Below are 13,619 nucleotides of genomic sequence, written 5' to 3'. Positions count from 1 at the left end.
AGAAAAAGAGATTATAGCCAGTGAAATACAATTTCACCCATCTTTATGATTCCTATTTAGCGGTCCTTTGTTATTAAAGCAAAGCTAGAAGGAATCACTATTCTCATTGTAAAAAGTCGAGTCACACATGAAAGTCCCCTTTACCATGGTCCACCTTCAGCCACTGCTCTGCCTCAAGTAACTACTCACATGTTGCATCTTTCCAGTGTATGTTTATTCATTTCTACCCATAAATGCACTTACACATAGCACATATAGCTCTATTTTACATAAACTATGTTTATATATTTTATCATATTTTATGCATTCAAGGTAAAATGCCACACAAATGGCTGTTAATCATGTGAAAAGATCCTCATACTTATTAGGAATTTGATTTGAAACTCCAAATAAAAAAAGACCTGCATTTTCATTTATCAGCTTGGCAAAGATTAAAAAGATTACCAATATATACTGCTGGCAAAGAATCCGGGAAATGGGTGCTATTATTGAGACTGTGAATTGCCAAAGCGTTTTTTGGTAGGCAGTTTTCCAGAAGTGTATCAAATGTAAAATGTATCCAGTGTGTCCTTTTTGAAGGAGCAATTCTAATTTGATGTGCTGTCCTAAATAATGACATGTGCAGAAGAAATATATGTATAAGAATATTCATTGTGATTGTCAGTAAAATGGACTATTTCAAACAGCCCAAATATTTGCCAACAAGTGAACGGATAAATAAATTATGGGATGTGCCTACTATTCAGCTATTAAAAAGAATAAGGCAGGCATATAAAATTGTCAAGATTTACTGTTCAGCAAAAAAAAAGAGAAAATTACAGAACAGTGCATGATCATATTCTAAAATGAAAAAATGTGTGTATTTGTGTGTGTATCGAGGTCTCAATTATGGTAAAATAGAAGTGTGCTTTAGCAGGGTAAGGCCTAGCAAATGGCTTAGTGGGCATCTTATCTATACCATAATTCAGTGCAAAGATAAATGTCATTAAAATGTCAGTGTATCCTACTACAAATTCCATGGTACTGTTCTAAATGTGTGCCTACCAATGCTGAATTTAAATAATGCTGAATTTACAAGCAATGCTTTTTATAAATACTTTGATCTTCTACTAAGTAGTGTTTCTCCATCAACTTCCTTTCAGTGAGTTTTAGCATTAAGAGAGAGATGATAGAGACCTATTTTATTGTCTTTATTTTCCAGGCAAGGAAACAAAAATCTCAATGAAGGGATTTGTCCGACTCCATCTGAGTTTTGGGCAGAGCCAGAACATTGCTCAGAGTGGTCTGATATCCCTTTTTTTTGTCCCTTTTCTCATAGCAAACAACCCTAAACTTTATTTAGAATTATTTCTGATTTTCCCACATTTTATGCTGTATTATTCTATAACTTGGCCATTGTTCATTGCTCTGGCCTCCTCAAACTTGTAGTTATTAGGAAAACAGATGAGCATCTCTTCTGCAGCATGGAAGAGCCTATTAAAAATATATTCATTCATTTCCCTCATTCTAGCAACAGGTACTTATCAATGTCTGTCCTGTGGGAGCTGAAAACCACTTAGACTCAGACCTTCCCTCACCGAAGGGTATGCCAACAAGTGAACTCGCTGTTACTGTTAAAAACTGCTCAGTGCTCTGAGGAAAAAAACAGTGTTGTGGGGATCCCTGGGTGGCGCAGCGGTTTGGCGCCTGCCTTTGGCCCAGGGCGCGATTCTGGAGACCCGGGATCGAGTCCCACATCGGGCTCCCGGTGCATGGAGCCTGCTTCTCCCTCTGCCTGTGTCTCTGCCTCTCTCTCTCTCTCTCTCTCTGTGACTATCATAAATACATAAAAACAAACAAACAAACAAACAAAAAAACAGTGTTGTGGGAGCATGTTGCTCACCTTGGGGAGGGGGCCCCCTGGAAGGCTTCCTGGAGGAAGGAACATCCAAGCTGCCATCTGAGGGAAAGGCATCACTCTGGCAGGTAAATTCAGGTTGGGGGATTAGTTTTCCAGAAAGAGGAGAGAGAGAAGTGCAAAGTTGGGTTGGGCAGAAGTAGTGTGGTGCTTTCAGGCATCCATTTGCCTGTGTCTTGGTTAGTCCTGAAATTTTAACTCCATTCAAACCGGTGAGCTCTTGAATCGTTGAGATCATACTGTTCATGAAAATTAAAACTGACTAAAATTCATTGAAGCAAGGAAAAAAAAAGGCAATATGAACGTTGGCTGGCAGACTCATGTCTCCTGTTCTGTTGTTCAGTCTCTCATGAAAGTTCACTGGTAGGTGAACATTGCAGGGGTTGATTTAAACTGATGCATCTGTTTTGAAATAACACATCTAATCTTCTGCTCCAGAAGATGTTCACAGGGTTTGACAGCAAACGCTAATACATATTCATAACCTATAGGCTTTGTAACCAAGGGAAATTGAGGCAAGCGCAACAGAACGAAGCATGAGAAAGCAGCATGTTAATTTTAAATTTAATTATAGAGATAGGGGGAAAGGATGCATTTTGATAGTGTATACTCATTCAGCTGTCATGGAACATTACCCAAAAATCATGCCAAATATTTGACAGAAGAAATATTATTTTGGGTGAAATGCTTGATAAAACTAGCAGGTCCTGGGGAAAACAGATTCTGAAACTCTATTAGAAACTATTTTTCGTGTAGAAAAAAAGAAAAAAGCATTGCAAAATTCTAATGATATGAAAGAAAAAAAATAAAAAGCTTTCAAACCAAGGGAAGGTCTCTGGTCCGTGGACAATTTCTCTTTATGGAACGTTCTTGACATGTGTTAAGTGCTAAATTCAGTTTGAAATTAGGAAAAACAATAATTAGTGTGACTCTTGTGTTCTTCTCACTTTTGGTAAACCCGAAACCATGTGTCCTTCATTATGACCAGTACACCAAGGCTTTTTACTGAAGTGTGTTTGAATAGCACAGACCCTGGTGCCGCATGCTTAAAATAGTGTTTGGCATGGAGCAGTCACTTAATAAATATTTGTTGAATGAATGGAATAAATAAACCTACCCTATTCTATCTTGCGTGGTGTATAAGCTCAATGTATTATTTATTAACGAATAGATCAGTGGATGGATGGATGGAAGGATGTATGGATGGAAGGAAGTAGCCCTCTAAGTGCCTTATAACTCACAATTTGACATTAATTTTCAGGATCTGAAAGCACATACTCACCCGTGAATGAAGAGGGTGGACTTTGGGTCAGTGACCTGTTAGCCCACTGCTGGCTTTCACATGCTAGAAAAATACTTGGATTTCTGAGCAAATTCGATTGTTGTTGCTCCATAGTTTTTAAAAAGGACTTGTGGTCTTGTCCTGGGCAAGTCCTTATTTACAGAGTAGGGGAAAAAGAGAAAACCTTTCTTCCCTTGTTTCATTATAAAATATTGCTACAGGAAAAAAATAAGGAAAAAACAAACACGAACAGCATTTCTAAAAGTTGGCGGAATTTAGAAGAATTAAGTGTCGGTTTTGAGAATGTATCGCTTTATTTTGCCAGCAAGTATGTAAATGGTTAGGCTTACTAGAACTATTTTTTTAGCAAACAACTGTGAGTCTTAAGAGGAATGAGCTCAGTGGGGGTTTGGGTATAGGCAATCTCTTATTTTGCTGATGGAAATGTAAATTTGTTCAATCTTTTGGAGGAGGATTTGGCAAGATATATCAAAAACTTTAAATTCTGACTCAGCAATTCTGTTTCTAGGGAATTTCCCACAGGAAATAATTGGACAAGTGAGCGAAGATGTATGCGTTGAGATGGCTGTTTATATAAAACAGCAAAGCATTGGGAACAATTGAAATTTTTAATAGTGGGGGCCATAAATTGTATGTCTTATCCACAGAATATTGTGCAGCCATTAAAAATGATGGTAAAGACCAATATATATTGTACAAGGTTTGATGTAACGTGAAAAATGCAGCATATGAAGATATGTATATCATGACACCATCTGAAAAATAATGCACAGGTACTTCTCTTTCTGCCCAAAAAACAATCTGACATGTTGATGGCATTATGGAGGATTTTAATTTTTGGCTTTTTTATATCTTGTATTTTCTATAGTAAATTTCTATGAATTATTTTGTGCGGGAAATAATTTAAAAAATGTGTTGGCACTCTTACACATTGCTAATTGAAAGTACATGATCTCGAATTTAAAAAAGGCTGTCAAGTTTCTTACAAAGGATGTATATTTAGAGGTTTGCACTTAGGTTTAGCACTTAGTTTTCACAGAAGGTACCGTGAAATCCAAATCTTACAAATCTCAAAGGCTGAAGGGAGTTTTACAAAGTCCATGATTTTTCATTTTATTTTTTTTAAAGATAGCTCCTGAGAACTGACTATATCTGCAGAAAATGCTTTCTAGGCAAAAGGAAAGGAATTTTAGAATATTCTTTGAAAGGCCTTCAGGAAGACAGGAAGATTTTCTAAACGTCTAAAGTTGTAACCACTGAGATACTCAACCAGACACAGCTGGAAGCAATGCTGTGTTACTGTATTGCTCGATAGTTAAATAAACATAGCAAAATAAATGGACAAACATTATCTTAGAAGGGCTGAATGAGAATATGTTTTCTATTAGATCATAAACTGTTCACTTTTATTATAAAAGAAGTTCTAAGAGATGCCAAGGTACTAATTTCTACTTCAAAAAGACCAGAGGATCTTGACTAATAGAAGTGAAAGGGTACACTTTCAAACACCGTTAGGAGTTTTTGTTTGGAAAGTCTACGTTCAAATTCGAACAAATTGTCTATGGGAAGCAGGTTATATTAAAGCCATACTTCTTATTAAAGTCAAATTAAATTTTCAATTGAAAGTACTGAGAATTAATTACTTTATCCTTATGTTTTATAATGAAATCAAATTTCCTAAATTCTTAATGTTTCCCTAGCTATTACTAAATACGTGCTTGTGAATCTAGCTTGCTGTGGATGTGACTTCAACACAATAACTTAAAGCTGGAATAAAATTGTTTAAGGTAAAGATGGCTTTCTATGCAGATTATCTTATTGGATCCTTATATAAACCCTGAGATTTGTTATGACTGATTTATGACCACACAAATACTATGCAGCAAATTCAGGGATAATACCCAGATGTTAAATAAGGTGGTATTAATTTAGATATATATGTATACTTCTATATACATGTATTTTTTTCCCAAAGATGGCTCAAAGAGAAGTTATTTTGCCTCTTAGTACTGATCTAATACAGATTGAGAGTTTATCTCAACTAAATCAGTATATGCAAGCTCATTTTTAGATTGAGGGATTGTTTTATCTTTCTTCCTATGGAGTTACCTTCTGCCAAGAAGTCCAGGATAGAAACTACTGGCTCACCTAAAATCCATGAAAGTAGCAGTAGAAGTGGCTCATGACAAGATGCAAACTCTAGTGCCTCACAGTGTTGGTCTGGAAACGGGGGGAAACCTTCCTTTCCTTGGGCTCACTTAGACCAGTTTTATATCCGAGGAGGAGCTGCTGAGGCCATGTGTACAGTTAGTTGTTATTTCATATGAAGCCCCAAACTAGCCTCTGCTGCCAGGATGGCAACAGTCAGAGAAACTGAGAGCTTCTTGTAATCCTGTTAGGAAAGTCTCCTTCATATATTCTTTGGAGCCACTGAGAAGCCTCTTAGAAGCGTCTAGTTAGCAACTGGCCACTCCTGATAAATAGGATCATTTTACTAAAATTAGTAACTACATACCCTTCCAAATCCTTACACACACACGCACACACACACACACACACACACTCTCTCTCTCTAACAAATGAATTTAGCTAAATCCTTAGAGAAGAGTCATTGCTAACACAATGGCTTTGTATTTATAGTCCTTCTAGTCTTTAAACCATTTAGCAGGGAATTAACATGTATTGAGTATAAATGTGTTATACTCACCTTAAATTATCCCATGTGGTTCACATCAATTATCCGCTAATCCTGATCACAGCCCTAACAGTTATCATTATCCCTATTTAGAGGTGTAATAACTGAGGCTGAGGTTTAGAGCCCCAACTGCACAACCACACAATCCCCCTGCCACAGCGGGATGTGTATAACATAATAGAGGGAGTGAATTAATTTTAGTCCCAGAACATAAGTGGGAGCCACTGATAAAATGAGAATTAGCTGCGCGGTAAAAGTTAATGCATTTGTGCTTTAAAGTTTGTGTAAAAGATCACATGCTTTCGTTATACATTGAATGAATTTATTTGAGCTGGCATAATAGAATCAATGAACATAAAACATATACTGATCGAGGCATAATGCTTCTTGAAGTACGTTAGAAATGTTCAGTTAAAGCAAATTCTTAAATTTTAACCAAAGGTATGGCAAAAACTGGTCTTATTTTCAAACTTGAATCCGTGAACAATCAATAATCAGAATTTTCCGGTGTATTATAAAATCGCTCTTTTCTATCAAACTTTATGAATTGGGAATATCCCTCAAATCATCTCCCAGGGCATATTGGCTTTATCAATACGCAGAGTTGTAACGTTGATTGTTCATGTTACTTTGGGGAAGAAAGTTTGTTGTCTTATTTGTTTATGGTCTATTTGCAATTCCATATTCTAGAATATATAAAAGACTTATTTTGGTATCTACCCGTCAAATCCATTTCCTGTGCTTAGAAATAGAGAGAAGTCACTAATTCACAGGAAGAAAATACTCTGAGATTCAGCTTTAAAATGTTTTAAACATAATCTAAGATAATAACATAAATAGAAGGGGTTGATTGATGTCATTATGTAAGTTTAAAATACAAGATTGACATTGACTTAGCTTTCAGAAACAGTTTGCAATTTTGGCTCAAATGGAGTGTTTTTAGGATCAGATTTCTTTCTCCACACTTGAAATCTGGGTCACTGAAAAATTTCCATCTCTCTAAACTTTTTAGACTAAAAATAATTTAACAAAGAAAGGAATGATGGACTTCTGAGTAGTTCAAAGGGCTGGATACCAATTATTTCTCAGAAAGTTAATTTAATTAATTAAAAGTCTACACCAAATTCTATTAAACACTTGATTGCTTAGTTTTTGTACACATCATACCTCAGTTCATCTTTTTTTTTTTAATTAAGACTTCATATTTTTGGAGTATTTTTAGGCTCACAATGAAACTAAAGGGAGGGTACAGAGATAACCTATGTCTCCTCTACCCTAAAACATGCACAGCCTTCTGCTTTATCTCCATCACCCACCAGTGGGGTACAACTGTTACGGCTGATGAACCTACATTGACACATCATAACCACCCAAAGTCCACACTTTACATTAGGATTCACTCTTGGTGTTGTACATTCTGTGGGGTTTGGTCAAGTGCCTAATGACATGTATCCACCATATTGGTATCAAACAGAGGAGTTCCACTGCCCTGAAAATCCTCTTTGCTCTGCCTATTTACCACCCCACCCCCCTCATGCCTCTAACTCCTGGCAACCACTGAAACTTTTACTGTCTCTCTGGTTTTACCTTTTCTAGAATTTGATGTAGTTGGAATCCTATACCATACAACCTTTTCAGGTTGGCTTTTTTCACTTAATATGCATTTAAGTTTCCTCCAGGTCTTTCCATGGCTCAATAGCCCATTTCTTTTTAGCATTGAATAATATTCTATTCTCAGGATGTACCAGTTGGTGTATCCATTCACCTACTGAAGGACGTCAGCTTGTTTTTTCCCAAATATTGGCAATTATGAATAAAGCTGCTGTAGACATCCATGTGTAGGTTTTTGTGTAGACCTAAGTTTTCAGTTCACTTCGGTTAATACCAAGGAGCATGATTGCTGAATCGTATAATATGTTTGGTTTTGTAAGAAACCACCAAACTATCTTCCAAAGTGGCTGTCTGACGTTACATTCCAATCAGCAATGGAGGAGAGATCCTATTCTAGACTCTTGTCAGGATTTGCTTTTGTCAGAGTTCCAGATTTTGGCCATTTTAATAGAGTGTGTGGTGATACCTTGCTGTTTTAATTTGCATTTCCCTGATGACATATGATGTGGAGCTTCTTTTTGTATGCTTATTTGCCATCTGTATCTGTATATCTTCTTCTGTGAGGTATTAATTAAGGTCTTTGGCCCATTTATAAATTGGATTGTTTTCTTATTGTTAAATTTTAAGAATTTTTAAAATATAATTTGGATGAGTTCTTTATCAGATACATCTTTTGGAAATATTTTCTCCCAGGCTATGGTTTTTATTCTCATTCTTTTGACATTATATTTCACAGAGCAGAAGTTTTTTTAATTTCAGTGAAGTCCAGATTATGAATTCTTTCTCTCATGGATAGTACCTTTGGCGTTGCATCTAAGAAGTTATCACCAGACTAAAGGGCATCCAGGTTTGCCTCTATGTAATCTTCTAGGAGTTTTATGGTTTTGTGTCTTATGTTTAGGTCTGTGATACATCTTGAGTTAATTTTTGTGAAAGGTGTAAGGGTTATGTCTAGATTTATTTTTTTATTTTTATTTTTAGATTTTATTTATTCATGAGAGACACACAGAGAGAGGCAGAGACACAGGCAGAGGGAGAAGCAGGCTCCCTGTAGGGAGCCTGATATGGGACTCGATCCCAGGACTCCAGGATCACGCCCTGGGCTGAAGGGAGGCACTCAACCACTGAGCCACCCAGGCATCCCTATTTATTTTTTTATCATGTGGATATCCAGTTATTCCAGCACCATTTATTGAAAATATTCTTTTTTTCTCTTATTGTATTGCCTTGGACCTTTGTAAAAGATCTAATGACTATAGTTTTGTGGGTCTATTCCTGGGCTTTCTATTACATTGATCTCTTTGATTCTTCTTATGCCAATACCACAATCCTTGGGTACTTACTATAGCCTTGTAGTAAGTCTGGAGTCAGAGTTAGTTCTCCAACTTTATTCTTGTCCTTCAATATTGTGTTAGTTCATCTGCATCTTTGGCTTCTCCATATAAACTTTAGAATTAGTTTGTTGATATCCACAGAATAACTCATTGGGATTTTGATTGCCATTTCAAGGAATCTATAGATTATCTTGGGAAGAACTGAGATCTTGACAGTCTTGAGTTTTCCTATCTGTAAGCATGGAATAGCTTGTCATTTATTTAGCTCATCTTAATTTCATTGGTTGGAGTTTTATAGTTTATCTCGTATAAATCTTATACATATTTTGTTACATTTATATGCATTTCATTGTTCTAGATACTGAGCTAAATGGTATTGTGAGACTGAAGAAAGAGAAATTAAGGAGTCAATCCCATTTACAATTGCACCCAAAAGCATAAGATACCTAGGAATAAACCTAACCAAAGAGGTAAAGGATCTATACCCTAAAAACTATAGAACACTTCTGAAAGAAATTGAGGAAGACACAAAGAGATGGAAAAATATTCCATGCTCATGGATTGGCAGAATTAATATTGTGAAAATGTCAATGTTATCCAAGGCAATTTACACATTTAATGCAATCCCTATCAAAATACCATGGACTTTCTTCAGAGAGTTAGAACAAATTATTTTAAGATTTGTGTGGAAGCAGAAAAGACCCCGAATAGCCAGGGGAATTTTAAAAAAGAAAACCATAGCTGGGGGCATCACAATGCCAGATTTCAGGATGTACTACAAAGCTGTGGTCATCAAGACAGTGTGGTACTGGCACAAAAACACACATAGATCAGTGGAACAGAATAGAGAATCCAGAAGTGGACCCTGAACTTTATGGTCAACTAATATTCGATAAAGGAGGAAAGACTATCCACTGGAAGAAAGACAGTCTCTTCAATAAATGGTGCTGGGAAAATTGGACATCCACATGCAGAAGAATGAAACTAGACCACTCTCTTGCACCAGACACAAAGATAAACTCAAAATGGATGAAAGATCTAAATGTGAGACAAGATTCCATCAAAATCCTAGAGGAGAACACAGGCAACACCCTTTTTGAACTCGGCCATAGTAACTTCTTACAAGATACATCCACGAAGGCAAAAGAAACAAAAGCAAAAATGAACTATTGGGACTTCATCAAGATAAGAAGCTTTTGCACAGCAAAGGATACAGTCAACAAAACTACAAGACAACCTACAGAATGGGAGAAGATATTTGCAGATGACCTATCAGATAAAGGCCTAGTTTCCAAGATCTATAAAGAACTTATTAAACTCAACACCAAAGAAACAAACAATCCAATCATGAAATGGGCAAAAGACATGAAGAGAAATCTCACAGAGGAAGACATAGACATGGCCAATGAGAAAATGCTCTGCATCACTGGCCATCAGGGAAATACAAATCAAAACCACAATGAGATACCACCTCACACCAGTGAGAATGGGGAACATTAACAAGGCAGGAAACCACAAATGTTGGAGAGGATGCAAAGAAAAGGGAACCCTCTTACACTGTTGGTGGGAATGTGAACTGGTGCAGCCACTCTGGAAAACTGTGTGGAGGTTCCTCAAAGAGGTAAAAATAGACCTGCCCTACGACCCAGCAATTGCACTGCTGGGGATTTACCCCAAAGATACAGATGCAATGAAACTCCGGGACACCTGCACCCCGATGTTTCTAGCAGCAATGTCCACAATAGCCAAACTGTGGAAGGAGCCTCGGTGTCCATCGAAAGATGATGGATAAAGAAGCTGTGGTCTATGTATACAATGGAATATTCCTCAGCCATTAGAAACGACAAATACCCACCATTTGCTTCAACGTGGATGGAACTGGAGGGTATTACGCTGAGTGAAATAAGTCAATCGGAGAAGGGCAAACATTATATGGTCTTATTCATTTGGGGAATATAAATAATAGTGAAAGGGAATATAAGGGAAGGGAGAAGAAATGTGTGGGAAATATCAGAAAGGGAGACAGAACATGAAGACTCCTAACTCTGGGAAACGATCTAGGGGTGGTGGAAGGGGAGGAGGGCGGGGGGTGGGGGTGACTGGGTGACGGGCACTGAGGGGTGCACTTGATGGGATGAGCACTGGGTGTTATTCTGTATGTTGGCAAATTGAACAGCAATAAAAAACAAATTTATTTTTTAAAAAAACTCCACTTCATGCTCTGATATATAGCAAAACAATTTTCTTTTGCATATTAATCTTTTATCCTGCAGTCTTGCAGTAATCACTTTTCAGTTCTAGGAGTTTATTTGTTGATTCTTTTAGGTTTTCTACTCAGATGATCATACCACCTGTGGACAAAGACAGTTTTACTTCCTCTTTGCCAATCTTTATGCCTTTTATTTCCTTGTCTTATCTTGTTGCAGAGGTTAAAATTTACAATATGATTTTAAAAAGCAATTGTGAGAGGGAACATTCTTCTTTTGTACCAGATCTTAGTTGGAAAGCTTCCAGCTTTTCACTATTTAGTAGGATGTTAGATGTACATCTTTTGGGTAGATATTCTTTTTTAAAAATTTAAATTCAGTTTAGTTAACATATATTGTTATTTTCAGAGATAGAATTTAGTGATTCATCAGTTGCGTACAACACCCAGTGCTCATTCTATTGGGTGCCCTCCTTAATGCTCATCACCAAGTTACCCCATTCCCGCCCCCCAGCACCCCTCCAGGAACCCTCACTGTATCCTATAGTTAAGAATCTCTTGGGATCCCTGGGTGGCGCAGCGGTTTGGCGCCTGCCTTTGGCCCAGGGCGCGATCCTGGAGACCCGGGATCGAATCCCACATCGGGCTCCCGGTGCATGGAGCCTGCTTCTCTTTCTGCCTATGTCTTTGCCTCTCTCTCTTTCTCTCTCTGTGACTATCATAAATAAAAAAATAAAAATTAAAAAAAAAACATAAAAAAAGAATCTCTTATGATTTGTCTCCCTCTGTTTTTATCTTGTTTTCCTTCCCTTCCCTGATGTTCATCTATTTTGTTTCTTAAATTCCACATATGAATAAAATCATATGGTATTTGTCTTTTTCTGAATGACTTATTTTGCTTAGCATAATACACTCTAGTTCCACCCACATCATTGCAAATGGCAAGATTTCATTCTTTTTGATGGCTGAGTAATTCTATTGTATATGCACCACATCTTCTTTGTCCATTCATCTGTTGATGGACATCTGGCTTTTTCCATATTTTGGCTCTTGTGGACATTGCTGCTATAAACATTAGGATGCAGGTGCCTCTTTGGATAAATATGTTTGTATCCTTTGGATAAATACCTAATTGTGCAATTTCTGGGTCTTAGGGTAGTTCTATTTTTAATTTTTGAGGAACCACCATACTATCTTCCAGAGTTTGCATTCCCTCCAACAGTGTAAAAGGATTCCCCTTTCTCTACAGCCTCACTAACATCTGTTTCCTGACTTGTTAATTTTAGCATTCTGACTGGTGTGAGGTGGTTTTGATTAGTATTTCCCTGGTGCTGAGTGATGTAGATATTCTTTAAGTTGAGGAAATTCCCCTCTATTTTTAGTTTACTGAGAGTTTTTGTCATGAATAAGCACTGAAATTTGTCCAATGCTTTTTCTACATCTATGGATATTTCAGTTAATTTTTAAAACAATTTTCTTGTGGCTGCTATTGCTATATTTACCTTACAGATAGCAAAATGAAGACTCTGCAGTAAAGTAACTTGCCAGTAGTTTCTACAATTACTGGTGGAATTAGGGTTAAACCTACAATTATTTGACTTACTCTACAAATGCTGTCTCTCGGTGCTTACTATCAATCCCAACCCTTTGGCTCCAAGGTAGTAGGAAAAGTAGGTCCTCTCATCATGAATCTCACCAAACTAAATAGCCTATTAAGTAGTAAAGCATATACTTATTTGAAATATTATCTCAAACCATAATATTGACAGTATAATATTCTCATTATGCATATATTTTGTATTTATGAGTTTGCCTACTTGCTAAAATTTATTTGTAGCCCCAAAATTAATACTAGACACACTTTCATAGTCATTCACAGACACATACAGAGGGGCAAATTATTTTAGCCTCCAACATATATATTTCAGGCTGAGGTCAAGCAATATAACACGCTCCCTTTTAATTCTAGCTCTCATACTGCAAACAAGTATCCTATTTGTGGTCTGCTTGGTGCCAAGTTCTTTTTGCATTTTGTGTTTTTGTTGGTGATTTCACTATTTAAAAGGGCACCCAAGTGTGGTGGTAAAGTTCTGTGTAATATTCCTAAGTGCAACAAGGCAATGATGTACCTTATGAAAACAGATAAGCTTTATTCAGTTTTATTAGATATATTAGATAAGCTTTGCTCAGTTGTTCATGAATTCAATATTAGGAAATTATATATATATTAAATTAAGTGTCTTTCAGCAGAAACACAAAACAAATTATGAATTGATCAAGTGATTAAAATATTTTGATCAGAGGCTCATAGAAACATAACTGTATTTCCTCTCAGAACTGTGGTTTGTTATCTGCTAATTTAGCATTTACAAGGACTTTATAGAGCATAAGTGCCACTAATAACAAAAATCAAACACATATGGTTTCACTGTAATGATGCATTTGTAATGGCGTATTTATGAAAGTAGACTTCTTACTTTTGGATCAAAGTTTCAATGTGGTAAAATTTTATTGGCTGTGCTGAACTCTGTTCACCCATCTTCCATAAACCACTATGCTAGTTTCCTACTGAT

The 13,619-nt window shown here is 36.6% G+C and overlaps 1 protein-coding gene across 1 annotated transcript in view; it reads left to right on the top strand.

The window, feature by feature from the left end:
• Positions 1–13,619, top strand: part of WDR49 (WD repeat domain 49) — a 130,756-nt gene that overhangs the window by 7,584 nt on the left and 109,553 nt on the right. The gene's annotated exons all lie outside the window — the stretch shown is intronic.

This window comes from Canis lupus, chromosome 31 (genome assembly GCF_048164855.1).
Source record: "Canis lupus baileyi chromosome 31, mCanLup2.hap1, whole genome shotgun sequence".
In the NCBI taxonomy this organism is placed as follows: Eukaryota; Metazoa; Chordata; class Mammalia; order Carnivora; family Canidae; genus Canis; species Canis lupus.
The sequence above is the reverse complement of the archived record's forward strand: the minus strand, read 5'-3'. Positions and strand labels throughout refer to the sequence as shown.